Source organism: Chiloscyllium plagiosum, unplaced genomic scaffold, assembly GCF_037043375.1.
Source record: "Chiloscyllium plagiosum isolate Xiang-an unplaced genomic scaffold, Cpla_swu_hap1 HiC_scaffold_5, whole genome shotgun sequence".
Taxonomy (NCBI): domain Eukaryota; kingdom Metazoa; phylum Chordata; class Chondrichthyes; order Orectolobiformes; family Hemiscylliidae; genus Chiloscyllium; species Chiloscyllium plagiosum.
In genome coordinates this window covers 127,008,120-127,021,958 of record NW_028270143.1, presented here as the reverse complement: position 1 = coordinate 127,021,958, position 13,839 = coordinate 127,008,120, and positions in this window count along the sequence as shown.

The window sequence follows — 13,839 nt, the reverse complement described above, 5'->3', positions numbered from 1 at the left end:
TCCTTTACATTGCATCAGGCTTTGCTTGTAGAGACAGTGTCCACCCCTTAAACAATCTTATTTGAAGCAAAATATTCTGCTCCCACCTACAGTCTGTGCTGGAGCCTCCTGCTGCTCTGGGTTCAGTTTGTGATGGACACGGCTCGAAATTAACCTGCTTTAAGCTCTGTGATCCTTCAGGAAAGGAAACCAATTCCTGACTTGTGGAGTTGAAATGCTTCTCTCTGCTCAGTAAAGACTGAGAACATTACAGCGCAGTACAGGCCCTTCGGCCCTCTATGTTGCACCGACCTGTCATTCCAATCTGAAACCCATCTAACCTACACTATTCCATGTGTGTCCATATGCTTGTCCAATGACGACTTAAATGTACTTAAACTTGGCGAATCTACTACTGTTGCAGGCAAAGCATTCCATACCCTTACTACTGAGTAAAGAAACTACCTCTGACATCTGTTCTATGTCTATCACAATTTAAAGCTATGCCCCTCATGCTCGCCGTCACCATAGTTGGAAAAAGGCTCTCCCTGTCCACCCTATCTAACCTTCTAATTATCTTTTGTCTCTAAGTCACCTCTCAACCTTCTTCTCTCCAACGAAAACAGCCTCAAGTCCCTCAGCCTTTCCTCGTAAGACCTTCCCTCTATACCAGGCAACATCTTAGTAAATCTCCTCTGCATCCTTTCCAAAGCTTCCACATCCTTCTTTTAATGCGGTGACCAGAACTGTACGCAATACTCCAAGTGCGGTTGCACCAGAGTTTTGTACAGTTATAGCATAACCTCCTGGTTCCGGAACTCGATCCCTCTATTAATAAAAGCTAAAACACTGTATGCCTCTTTAACAACCCTGTCAACCTGGGTGGCAACTTCCAAGGATCTGTGTACCTGGACACCGAGATCTCTCTGCTCATCTACACTACCAAGAATCTTACCATTAGCCCAGTACTTTGCATTCCTGTTACTCCGACCAAAGTGAATCACCTCACACTTGTCCGCATTAAACTCCATTTGCCACCTCTCAGCCCAGCTCTGCAGCTTATCTATGTCTCTCTGTAACCTCCAACATCCTTCGTCACTATCCACAACTCCACCGACCTTAGTGTCATCTGCAAATTTACTAACCCACCCTTCTACACCCTCATCCAGGTCGTTTATAAAAATGACGAACAGCAGTGGACCCAACACCGACCCTTGTGGTATACCACTGGTAACTGGACTCCAGGATGAACATTACCCATCAACCACCACCCTCTGTCGTCTTTCAGCAAGCCAATTACTGATCCAAACTGCTATATCTCCCACAATCCCATTCCTCCGCATTTTGTACAATAGCCTACTGTGGGGAACCTTATCAAACGCTTTGCTGAAATCCATATACACCACATCAACCGGTTTACACTCATCTACCTGTTTGCTCACCTTCTCAAAGAACTCAATAAGGTTTGTGAGGCATGACCTATCCTTCTCAAAACTGTGCTGACTATCCCTAATCAAATTATCCTTTTCTAGATAAATCCTATCTCTTATAACCTTTTCCAACACTTTACCAACAACTGAAGTAAGGCTCACTGGTCTATAATTACCAGGGTTGTCTCTCCTCCCCTTCTTGAACAGGGGAACCACATTTGCTATCCTCCAGTCTTCTGGCACTATTCCTGTAGACAATGACTATTTAAAGATCAATGCCAAAGGCTCGGCAATCTCCGCCCTGGCTTCCCAGAGGATCCTGGGATAAATCCCATCCGGCCCAGGGGACTTATCTATTTTCACCTTTGCAGGATTTCTAATACCCCTTCCTTGTGACCCTCAATCCCACCCACAGTCTAGTAGCCTGTATCTCCGTATTCTCCTCGACAACATTGTCGTTTTCTAGAGTGAATACTGTTGAAAAATATTCATTTAGTGCTTCCCCTATCTCCTCTGACGCCACACACAACTTCCCATTACTATCCTTGATTGGCCCTAATCTTAGTCTTATCATTCTTTCATTCCATAAATTCCAATAGAAAGCCTTGGGGTTTACCCTGATCCTATCCGCCAACAACTTCTCATGTCTCCTCCTGGCTCGTCTGAGCTCTCTTTAGGTCTTCCCTGGCTACCTTGTAACCCTCAAGTGCCCTAACTGAGCCTTCACATCTCTTCCTAACATAAGCCGCCTTCATTCTCTTGACCAGGAAATCCACTTCCTTCGTAAACCACGGCTTCCGCACTCCACAGCTTCCTCCCTACCTGACAGGTACATACTTAGCTAGGGCAGACAAGAGCTTTTCCTTGAATAAGCTCCACATTTCTAATGTGCCCATCCCCTGCAGTTTCCTTCCCCATCCTCTGCTTCCTAAATGTGGCTCTCAGCTGAGGCAGGGCTGACTGCAGAGAGGTTCGGTGCTAGCACATGGCTGAGAGTGTGGAGCGGAGGATCCTGAAGGACAACCGTTTCTAGTGCTTTTGAATCTGTAGTCTGTACTGGTTGTCCTGTTCAGTTCCAAACTCTGCTGGTTTAAATGTAGTTCGGAGTCGGTGTGGGATGAGTTGGTTACGGAGGCAGGCACTGAGGAAGGAGATGTGGGTGTGGTAGCGAGTCTGTTTCAGGACATGGTTGAAGAGCTTCAGGACAGAGGAGATGACCTGGGGGTTGCAGTGAGAGAGAGACTCCGATTCTTGTGGAGAGAGGAGGAGAATGTCTTCAAGGTTAGGCATCCTTGCAAGAGGATTCGCAGTAAGGTCAAAATCAACGAGGCAAAAGTGAGGACTGCAGATGCTGGAAACCAGAGTTTAGATCAGAGTGGTGCTGGAAAAGCACAGCAGGTCAGGCAGCATCCGAGGAGCAGGAAAATCAACATTTCGGGAAAAAGCCCTTTAATCAGGAATGATGGCAGGGAGCCTCCAGGGTGGAGAGATAAATAGGAGGGGGATGGGCTGGGGAGAAGTTGATAGGACAGAGGAGGTGGGGTAAGGAAGCAAAGATTAAAATAGGTGGATTGTTTGGGGTGGGGGGGGGTTGCTCTCCCTCCTGGCTCTCCTCAGTCCATTTGAGTTCCTCAGTCAGCCTGTAAGCTGTTGTTTCCTCAATCTTACATAAGCTGCTGCCCTCCCTTTTTGATGAGAAGATCCTTTGTACTCGTCATCAAAGGTTCCTTAAACTTACCCCTTCTTACCTGTCTCAGAGGAACAAATTTGTGCACCACTCTACAATTGCTCCTTAAACAGTCTCCACATGTCTGTTGTGCCCTTTCTGTGGAACAATTGCTCCCAGACTGTGTTCCCAACTCCTGTCTGTTAGCGTCATAATTTCCTTGTACCCAATTAAATATTTTCCCTCAGTTACTGCTCCTTTCCCTCTCCAAGGCTGTGGTAAATGTGAGTCAGTTGTGATCACTATCACCAAAGTGTTCACCCACCGTGAGATCTGACACCTGTCCTGGCTCGTTACCGAGCACCAAATCCAAAATGGCCTCTCCCCTCGTCGGTCTGTCTACATACTGAGTAAGGAAACCCTCCTGAACACACCTGACAAAACAGCTCTATCCAAACCATCCGCACTAAGGAGGTCCCAGTCAATATTGGGGAAAGCTGAAGTCACCCACAACAACAAAAACCCTGTTACATTTGTATTTTTCCAGAATCTGCCAGCCTATGGGTTCTTCAATCTTCCGACTGCTCTTCGGGGGTCTGTAGAAAACCCCCAGTGAGGTGGCTGCTCCCTTGCTGTTCCTAACTCCCACCCATATTGACTCAGTAGACAAACCTTCCTCAACAACCTTCGTTCCTGTTGCTGTGATGCACTCACTGATTAGCAATGCTACAGCCCCTCCTCTTTTTCCACCCCCCCCCCCCGCCCGGTTCTTTTTAAATGTACTAAACCCTGGAACATCGAGCAACCATTCCTGCCCCTGTGAAACCCAGTCTCTGTTACGGCCACAACACCATAGAACACGGATCAGTACTTGGGACTAAGTTCATTCTTCTTATTTCTGACACTCCTGCGTTAAAGCAGACACACTTCAATTGATGCTTTGTTTCATCGTGTGAAACCTTCCCGATAAATTCACTACATCCTGTAACTGCCCCATCTACAACTGTCCCCCTCTCAGACATGTAGCTCTGGTTTCTCCTCCCTACCCCCCACCTCCAGCCAACCTAGTTTAAACCCTCCTGAACCACACCAGCAAATCTCCCACCCAGGACATTTGTGCCCCTGCAGTTCAGGTACAACCCATCCTTCAGGTACAGGGTCCCACCTTCCCCAGAAGGGACCCCAATGGTGCAGGTATCTGAAGCCCTCCCTCCTGCACCAGCCTCTCAGCCACGTGTTAAGCTGCACTCGCTGCCTGTTCCTCACCTCACTGTCTCGTGGCACCGGTACCAAACCTGAGATCACTACTCTACTCGTCCTGCTCTTCAGCTTCCAACCGAGCTCTCTGTGGTCACTGTTCAGATCCCCAATCCCTTTCCTGGCTATATTGTTGGTGCCAATATGTACCACGATTTCTGGCTGCTCACCCTCCCCCCTCAGAATCCTGGAAACCCAATCGGTGACATCCCGGACCCTGGCACCGGGGAGACAACATACCTTCAGGGAGTCTCGTTCCTGATCACCATATCCTGTCAATCTGTCTAACTATTGAGTCCCCTCCCACTAGCGCTTTACTATTCTCCCCCCTTCTCTCCGAGCCTCAGTGCCAGAGACCTGACAACTATGGCCCCCCCCCCCCCCCCCCCGTGTAGGCCGTCCCCACCAGCAGTATCCAAAACGGGATACTTATTGCTGAGGGGATCCCTGCTCTCTGTTGGTTCCCTTTCCTCCCCCTGACTGTAACCCAGCTGTCCTTATCCTGTGTCTGAGTGACTACCTCCCTGTACATCCTCTCCATTTCCCCCCTCAGCCTCCCGGGTGATCTGCAGATCATCCAGCTCCAGTTCCCTAACTCTGTTTTCGAGGAGCTGGAGTTGGGTGCACTTCCTGCAGATGTGGTCGGCAGAGACATGTCGAGTCTCTCTTCTGCCACATTGTGCAGGAGGAACATGCAACTGCTCCATCAGCCATACCCCGCTAATCTGAAAGCCCACACAGGACAAAGCAAGGAAGAGAAGAAAAGGAAAAAAATGAGAGAACCTGAAAACTTAGAGTTACAGACTCTTAGTAAGGTTAGAGGAGGTGGGTGGGTGGGAGGGAGGCCCTACGGTGTTGAAGAGGTGTTGCTCCTCTTGGTAGCTGGGGGATTACAATAAGGGACAAGGCCCTGGAGGAATTGGAAATGGAATGTTATCATTAATGCTCCTCCAACATCACACCAAGGCTGTGTAGGTCCATGGGCACAGGGGGGTTGGGGATATGGTACTGGTTGTGTGGAGAGGGCAGAGGTTTTGAAGATCTCTGGCTTACAGAGGGGACAATACAGGAGTGCCGCTTCCCCTACCCCCACCCCCCCCCCCCCCCCCCCCCGCCCCTCCCCTAGGAATTGTTGGGTTTGTTGAGGTGAGCAAGGGGATGAATGAGGGTTTTAGCAGCAGATGATTTTACAGGTTTGTGAGATCCCACCCCTCATTCCTCTAAACCCCGGGAATGTGGTCCTCACTGATTCCGTGTCCCTTCACTCGTCAGTCCCACCATCCCAGCAATCACTCTGGGAAAGCTTTGCTGCACTCCCTCTGTCATCAGAACATCCTTCCTCAGATAAGGAGACCAGAACTTCACACAGTACTCCAGGTGTGGTCTCACCAATGCCCTGTGCATCTGGAGCAAGACATCAGTGTTCCTGGACTCGAATCCTCTTGATGCGAACGATGTGGAGGTGCCGGTGTGGGACTGGGGTGGACACAGTCAGAAGTCAGGTGACACCAAGTTATAGCACGACTGGTTTATTAAAAATCACAAGCTTTCGGAGCTGTGCTCCAACTTCGGGTGAAGTGGAGAGCTGCATAGAGGCACAGAATATATCGGCAGAGAGACGATGGCCAGATAATTCCAGTTATTGAAGAACATCAAAAAATAAATACAAAAGGGGAGTAAAGTGTCAACAGCTGAAAAGGAAGTGAAGGAATGAGCGATGATCCAATCACTAATGGTCTGTTTGAGGTGAGTAGTTGGGTATAGGGATGGCCTTGGTGAGATGTTTGCCATCGATGACATGTTGAAGGCTGTGAAGAACATGGTGTAGTTTCTCCGCTCCGGGGAAATACTGGGCAACAAAGGGTTCTCTGGTCGTGTCCAGTGTCTGTCTCCTGAATGGAACATGGCACGTTGGAACTGGCGATCGATGAGTTGAGCGTCATATCCTGTTCTTATGGGGGTGTCCCTCAAAACATTTAGGTGTCACTTTTTCCCTCATCTGAGCAGATCCTGTGTATGGGCAAGGCCTGTCTGTAGGGGATGGCTTCTTTAACATGTTCAAGGTGGGAGCTGGAGAAGTGCAGCATGGTGAGGTTATCTGTGGGTTTGTGGTAGAGTGAGGTACTGAGGGGTCTGTCCTTGATGGGGATGCGTGAGTCCAAGAATGAGACTGAATCTGAAGAGTGGTGCACGGTGAGTCTGGTGATGGGGAACTTGTGAATATCGTTGTGTAGTTGTTTCAGTGATTCCTCACCGTGAGTCCAAAGGATGAAAATATCACAGATGGATCTGGTGTATAGCATCAGCTGGTGGTCCTGTACAGCAGAGAAATCTTGTTTGAACTGGTGTATGAAAATGTTGGTGTATTGGGGGACAAATGTGGTCCCATGACTGTTCCATTGGTCTGGATGAAGAGCTGGTTGGTGAAGGTGAAAATGTTTTGGTTGGGGATGAAGTAGATGATCTGGAGGATGGTGTCTTGATATGGAGGCCAGCGTACCATCTGCCTCCTGCACCTGCACACTGACTATCAGCGACTGGTGTACAGGGACACCCAGGTCTGGCTGCACCTCCCCTGTCACTCCTCCTCAAATTAAATCTGTCCTCTCATGCTAGCGATCACCATCCAAGGATAAAGGCTCTCCCTGTCCACCCTATCTAACCCTCTGATTATCTTCTGTCTCAATGCAGTCACCTCTCGCCCTTCTCTCTAACACAAACAGCCTCAAGTCCCTCAGCCTTTATTCCTAAGACCTCCCCTCCAAACCAGGCAGTATCCGAGTAAATCTCATCTGCCCCCTTTCCAATGATACCACATCCTTCCTTTAACGTGGTGACCAGAACGGTACGCAATACTCCTTGTGGTTCTGTTCGCCGAGCTGGGAATTTGTGTTGCAGACGTTTCGTCCCCTGTCTCGGTGACATGCTCAGTGCTTGGGAGCCTCCTGTGAAGCGCTTCTGTGATGTTTCCTCCGGCACTTAGTGGGTTGTCTCTGCCGCTTCCGGTTGTCAGTTCCAGCTGTCCGCTGCAGTGGCCGGTATATTGGGTCCAGGTCGATGTGCTTATTGATTGAATCTGTGGATGAGTGCCATGCCTCTAGGAATTCCCTGGCTGTTCTGTTTGGCTTGTCCTACAATAGTAGTGTTGTCCCAGTCAAACTCATGTTGCTTGTCATCTCTGAAATGGCCACAAGATCGAATTCCCAGGTACCAACCCATGCTGCAATGTCACCACCTTAATCAGGATGCTCCTGGCGTTGAAGGTGACACACTTCAAACCAACTTCTTGCTTGCTGGTGCCATCGTGTGTCCCCAAAACTTGATTTTGGACATCCCTACTCTCCATCTTTTCTGTTCTCTAACTACAAGTTTGGTTCCCATCCCCCTTGCTGGAGTAGTTTAAACTCACCCCATAGCCTTGGCGAATTCTCCCCCACCCCCCAGGATATTGGTACCCCTCTGGTTCAGATGATGACCATCCTGCTTGTTGAGGTCCTCCCTACCCCAGAAAGAGCCACAATTATCCAAAACCCTCCTTCCTGCACCATCCCTGTCGCCACGTGTTCAATCGCTCTCGCTCTCCTCACCAGCACGTGGCACTGGCAACAAACCAGAGACAACGACTCTGTTCGTTCTAGCTCTAAGCTGCCACCCTAGTTCCCTGAATTTCTGCCTTGAATCCCCATCTCTCTTCCTACCTATGTCGTTGGTGCCGATGTGGACTACGACTTGGGGCTGCTCTCCCTCCCCCTTTAAGGATCGGACCTCTCCCACTCCCGGCCCCTCGAACCCAGGTTCGATTCCACCCTCTGGCAGCTCTGTGTGGAGTTTGCACATTCTCCCCGTGTCTGTGTGGTTTTCCTCTGGGTGCTCCGGTTTCCTCCCACAGTCCAAAAGACATGCAGGTTGGGTGAATTGGCCACGCTGAATCACCCAGAGTATTAGGTACATTAATCAGGGGGTTAATGTAAGAAGGAGTCTGAGTGAGTTAGTCTTCGGAGGGTCGGTGTGGCCTTGTTGGGCCGAAGGGCCTGTTTCCACACTGTGGGGAATCTAATCTAATCAAAAGCAGTTGGGTTCTGCACAGTTGCATATCAGGTCACGCCCAAAATATTGGGTTAGTGTATCACCAAACCCCAAAGACCACACTCCGCTCTCACGTCAAATATTTGGTTTTGACACTAGGAGGAGGGTCTGATGAGAGTGGACCCCCATTCCCCCAACTGTTGTTCACCCCCCACCCCACCCAAAGTCCCCTGGGGTCTCAATGTAACTAAGCGGGGAGTGAGCTCCCTGTGGTTGGATGTTCTTCCACAATACCCTTCATGCCCGTGTGGACTGACGTCCACTCCCAGGATACAAGCGAGCACTGACTCCGCCCCCTCTGGAGATCAGGGTCAGATACAAGTCAGTCATTGGCTTCTCCCCAGCTGATTTGGGTAAGAATTGAACCCAGAGAACAATCCCATGGAACAGGACGGTCATGGGGAGGGGTTGGAAAACAGTCAGGTCACCTGTGACCCTGAAAAAATGATGCTGTTTGGGTTTGAGTTTGTCACAGACACTTGTGGTATAGTTTCTGATTTGTGGTAGTGTCCCTACCTCTGAGACAGGATACCTGGGTTCAAGTTCCCCCCCTGCTCCAGCAGTGTATCATAACATGCCTGAGCAAGTTGGTGTTAGTTTCTTTTTTCTGGCAGAACAACACTCCTGTTTATTGATTTACTGTGGTAGTGCTTATTTATTCCCCCTGCACCCATGTTGTGTGTGCACACAGTGAGACAGTGAAAGGCACACACAAGGGGCACGAATCTTCACATTTCCACCACCAGGAGGAAAGGAAACACCCGAGTGGCCAGTGACAAGCCGTACCCTTCACATCAAAGGGCAATGGCAGGTTGGTGTTTTGTGTATGGAGTTCCCGAGGCCACACCTGATGGGCATTTGGTCATTGTATGAGGCAGGGACTGGGCTGTGAGGATCTTGCTGTCATCCCCCATCCCCTGACCCTATCGCTTGGGGACAACCATCTGCTGCTTCTGTGGCAGGAGATGGAGAGCATTCTGCAAATGGCCACATTCCAATCCATTCCCCTCCCCCCGACATCACCATCACCAGGGGGGCTCCTTATTTCAGCACAGCATCTTTGTTTGGAACCTATTTTTATGGCATTTGCAAATGTGGTGACCGTGCCTTCAATCCCTGGATCGGAGTCTGTCAGACAGATGGGAAATGGTTGGGGCCTGAGGACTGAACCCTGTGGCAATGACCCCCCCCTCCCCAAGGTCCTCTTCCCAACCATCTTCCTCTCTCCACACTAAATCACCCCCACCCTGTAAAATCTTACCACATACCTTTTAGCGTGAGGTACTTGAACAAGTCGGAGAAAGGGAGGACTGCAGAGTTTTTCAGAGGAGATGACCTGGGGGGGGGGGGGGGCAGTGAGAGAGGGACTCACTGAGATCCTTGTAGAGGGAGGAGGAGAGCTTCTTCGCGGTCGGCATCCTTACAAGAGGATTCGCAGTAGGTTAAGATCAACGAGGAGAAAGTGAGGACTGCAGAAGTGATTTATCCTTCATGAAACAATGCTGGCTCTGGATTGCACTTTGACTTTCCTAATGTCCTGGTATTCCTTAATGGATTTGTACATTTGACCAGTTAATTTAACTGGTGTCATGGGGCATAATTTCCCACCTTGGTGCCTCCTGGCCTGTTTGGATGAGGGTGTCACATTAACATTCCTACTATCCATTGGAATAGTTCCTGCATCCAGGGAATATTATAATCAATGGATCTGTTGTCTGTGCTGACATGTCCCCTTATCCCCTCAGATGGGGAGTGTCAGGCCTTGGGGATTGGCCTGTCTTCAATCCCAGTTTGCTCAGTACCCTTTACCCTAGTGATGGGGATTGGTCAATAACCTCAGCATTACCTGTTAGCTTCCTAACTGCCAACTGAGCCTGTGTTAATGCTCCGAATCCTGAACCAGGACTCCCAAGTCCCTTTGTGCGTCACATTTCCCAAGTCTTTCACCATTTAGAAAACAGTCTCCCTCCTCTCTCCTTGTTCCCACGTTCCATTTCATCTGCTTTGGTGGTTCTGACCCTGTCCATGCAGACGTCAGCAGGTCATTCTCACTTTGGGACTGGGGTGGACCTCGTCAGAAGTCAGGTGACACCGGGTTATAGTGCGACCAGTTTATTTAAAATCACAAGCTTTCGGAGCGCTGCTCCAACTTCAGGTGAAGTGGAGAGGGGTGTGTCCAGGCACAGAAATGATCACAGATTCTGCCTTGTGGTGTATCTCCAAGGCTGCCTTGGAAGAGGTTTGCCTGAAGATCGAGGGCTCAATATCCTCGATCACTGAAGTGTTCCTCAATTGGGAGGGAACATTTGGTCTGGCGATTGTTGTGGGGTGTCCATCAACCCATTGTATGGTCTCCCCAATACATCCTGCCTCGGGGCATCCTTGCCTGCAGTGTGAGGTAGACAACGTTGACTGAGCCACCTGAGTATCTGCTGTGTACGTGGTGGGTGGTGTTCCCAGGTGTGATGGTTGTGTCCATGTCTCTGATCTGTCATGTCTTGCAGAGGTTGCTGTGACCGGGTTGTGTGGTGTTCTGGTCAATGTTCTCCTGAAGACTGGGTGGTTTGCTGAGAGTGGTCTGTTTGAAAGCTGTGAAGAACATGACTTAGTTTCTCCACTCCGGGGAACTCCGCTCCGGGGAAATACTGGACAACAAAGGGTACTCTGGTCGTGTCCACTGTCCGTCTCCTGAGGAGGTCGTTGTAGTTTCTCACTGTGGCACGTTGGAACTGGCGCTCGATGAGTTGAGCATCGTATCCCGTTCTTATGAGGGTGTTCCTCAATCTTCAGTTGCCTGTTGTGTTCCTGATTGGAGCAGATCCTATGTATGGGCAGGACCTGTATGTAGGGGATGGCTTCTTTAACATGTTCAGGGTGGGAGCTGGAGAAGTGCAGCATGGTGAGGTTATCCATCGGTTTGTGGTGGAGTGAGGTACTGAGGGGTGTGTCCTTGCTGGAGATGAGTGAGTCCAAGAATGAGACTGACACTGAAGAGTAGTGCACTGAGTCTGGTGGTGGAGAAGGGGGTGGTGAGCTGCTGTCTTGAACCTTGGTCACGATCCGTATAACGGAGTGGCTCACTCGGCCATTTCAGAGGGCAGCTGAGAGGGAACCACATTGCTGTGGGTCTGGAGTCACGTGTAGGCCATTAGTGTTACCAGATGGGCTTCTCTGACAATTCACTGATTTCGTGGTCCTCAGTAGATGCTTAACACAAGATTTGTTTTTTGATTGAATTCAGGTTCCACCATCTGCTGTGGTGGGACTCGAACCCTGCTCCCCAGAACATTACCTGGGCTTTCTGGAGTTAATATCCCAGTGATAATCTCACCGGGCAGTCACCTTCCCAGTTTGAATCCTCCCCTCCTGCACCATCCCTAATGCCACATCTTCATCTTAATTATCCTGCCATTCCTACTCTGACTAGCCTTTCTGTTAATCCTTTCATTCCTGGGACCATTGTAGTGATCCTCCTCTGGACCTGCTCCATCCTTCCTGAGATATAGGGCCCAAAATTGCTTAATATTCCAAATATGGTCTGACCAGAGCTTTCTAAAGCCTCAGAAGTACATCCCTGCTTTGATATTCTCGTCCCCCTGAGCTGAATGACAACATTGTATTCGCCTTCCTAACTCCCGACTCAACCTGCGAGTTTACCTGAAGAGAAACACTGACTGGGATTCCCAAGTCCCTTCGCATTTCGGATTTTTCTTCCCATTTTAGAAAATAGTCCATGCCTCTACTCTCCCAACCACAGTGCATTCCCTCTCACTTTCCCACGTTGTATTCCATCTGTCACTTCTTTGCCCACACCCCTAACCTGTCTAAACCTTTCTGCAGCCTCCCCACCTCCTCAATCCTACCTGTGTCCCTCCACCGATCTTTATCATCTGCAAACATCACCCAGAATGTCCTCCGTTCCTTCACCCGGATCATTAATGTGGAAAGTGAAAAGTTGTGGTCCCAACACTGACCCTTGTGGAACACCACTTGTCACCAGCTGCCATCCTGAGAAGGGCCCTTTTATCCCCACTCTCTGCTTCCTGCCAGACAGCCAAGCTTCTATCCATGCTGGTACCTTGTCTCTAACACCATGGGCCCTTATCTTACTCAGTAACCTCCAGTGCAGTGCCTTGTCAAAGGCTGCCTTGAAGTCTCGGTAGATAACATCCATTGGCTCTCCTTGGTCTAACCTGATCGTTGTCAGCTCAAGGATTTCTAACAGATTTGTCAGGCATGCCCTCCCCTTGATGAAACCGTGCTGACGTTGCCCTATTTTACCCTGCGCTTCCAACTAATCAGAAATCTCATTGTTCACAATGGACTCCAAAATCTGAACACTGACTGAGGTCAGGGGAATCTGCCTGTAATTTCCTGACATTTGCCTTACTCCTTTCCTTAACAGTGGGGTGCTACGTTAGCAAGAGAAGGAAATGTCATTTGTGTGGATCTGGCTTTGGTCCTGAGTTCCCCATTTGGAGATCCTCTCTGTGGAGGTTTCCACTGTTTCCAACAAGGAGTTGGAAATTCCTTGCACATGTCCCTGTGATGTCCGAGGTGTCGTCATCCAGATGGAACCGTAAACCCAGGCCCCATCTCCCTGCTCGCGTGGAGGTAACAGCTCATAGGTAAAAATCTCTCAACACCAGGTTATAGTCCAACATGTTTAATTGGAAGCTCCTTCATCAGGTGGTTGTGTGAACGTGGGGATGAAGGTGAGAGGTCAGACAGGTTTGGATATTTATCCAGTGAGACTTCCACAACTAGAGAGAGTTCGTTTTCAGGCTGCAGCCACTTAACGACAGCAGGACACCGGCCAGACTGAACCCCCAACCCCAACCCCCCCCACCGAGTCACATGGGACCTCAGAACATATTTACAGTATGGGATTTTGGATTTTTCCCGCTGGTGGGAATTTTCCTCCGCTGCCACTTGGAACATTTTTCTGAAAAGTATGAAAATGTTTGTTTTTTCCTGGTTACTGACTTGTCCTTTTTCAACACCTCGCCCAACGCTTTTCAAAACTTCCAAGCTGCATGTTTTCGGCCATTCTTCCCAAGTTTTCCAGACTGGTCCTCTGACATTTTTCAAACATTTTTCTAAGCTTTTCCGGTTACTCATTGGGCATTTTCAGACACTTTTTCTCAGTCTTTCTGGTTAGTGATTTGATACTTTTCAAACCTTTTCCTAAGCTGTGCTGGTTACTCACTTCACCTCTTCAGACCCATGTTCTCTTTATGAAACAGACCACTTCCCACAGTGGAACATGGGTGAGTGTGGGTCAGAAGACAGCCCCCACTCCCCACCAGCTGTACACACCGTTTTCACACCGACCGGACCACCTCTGGCATTGCTAGCTGCCCTGGAAGTCTCCCAGGTGGTGTAAGGTCCTGGATTTGCTCCCTTGCAAAGATGGAACCC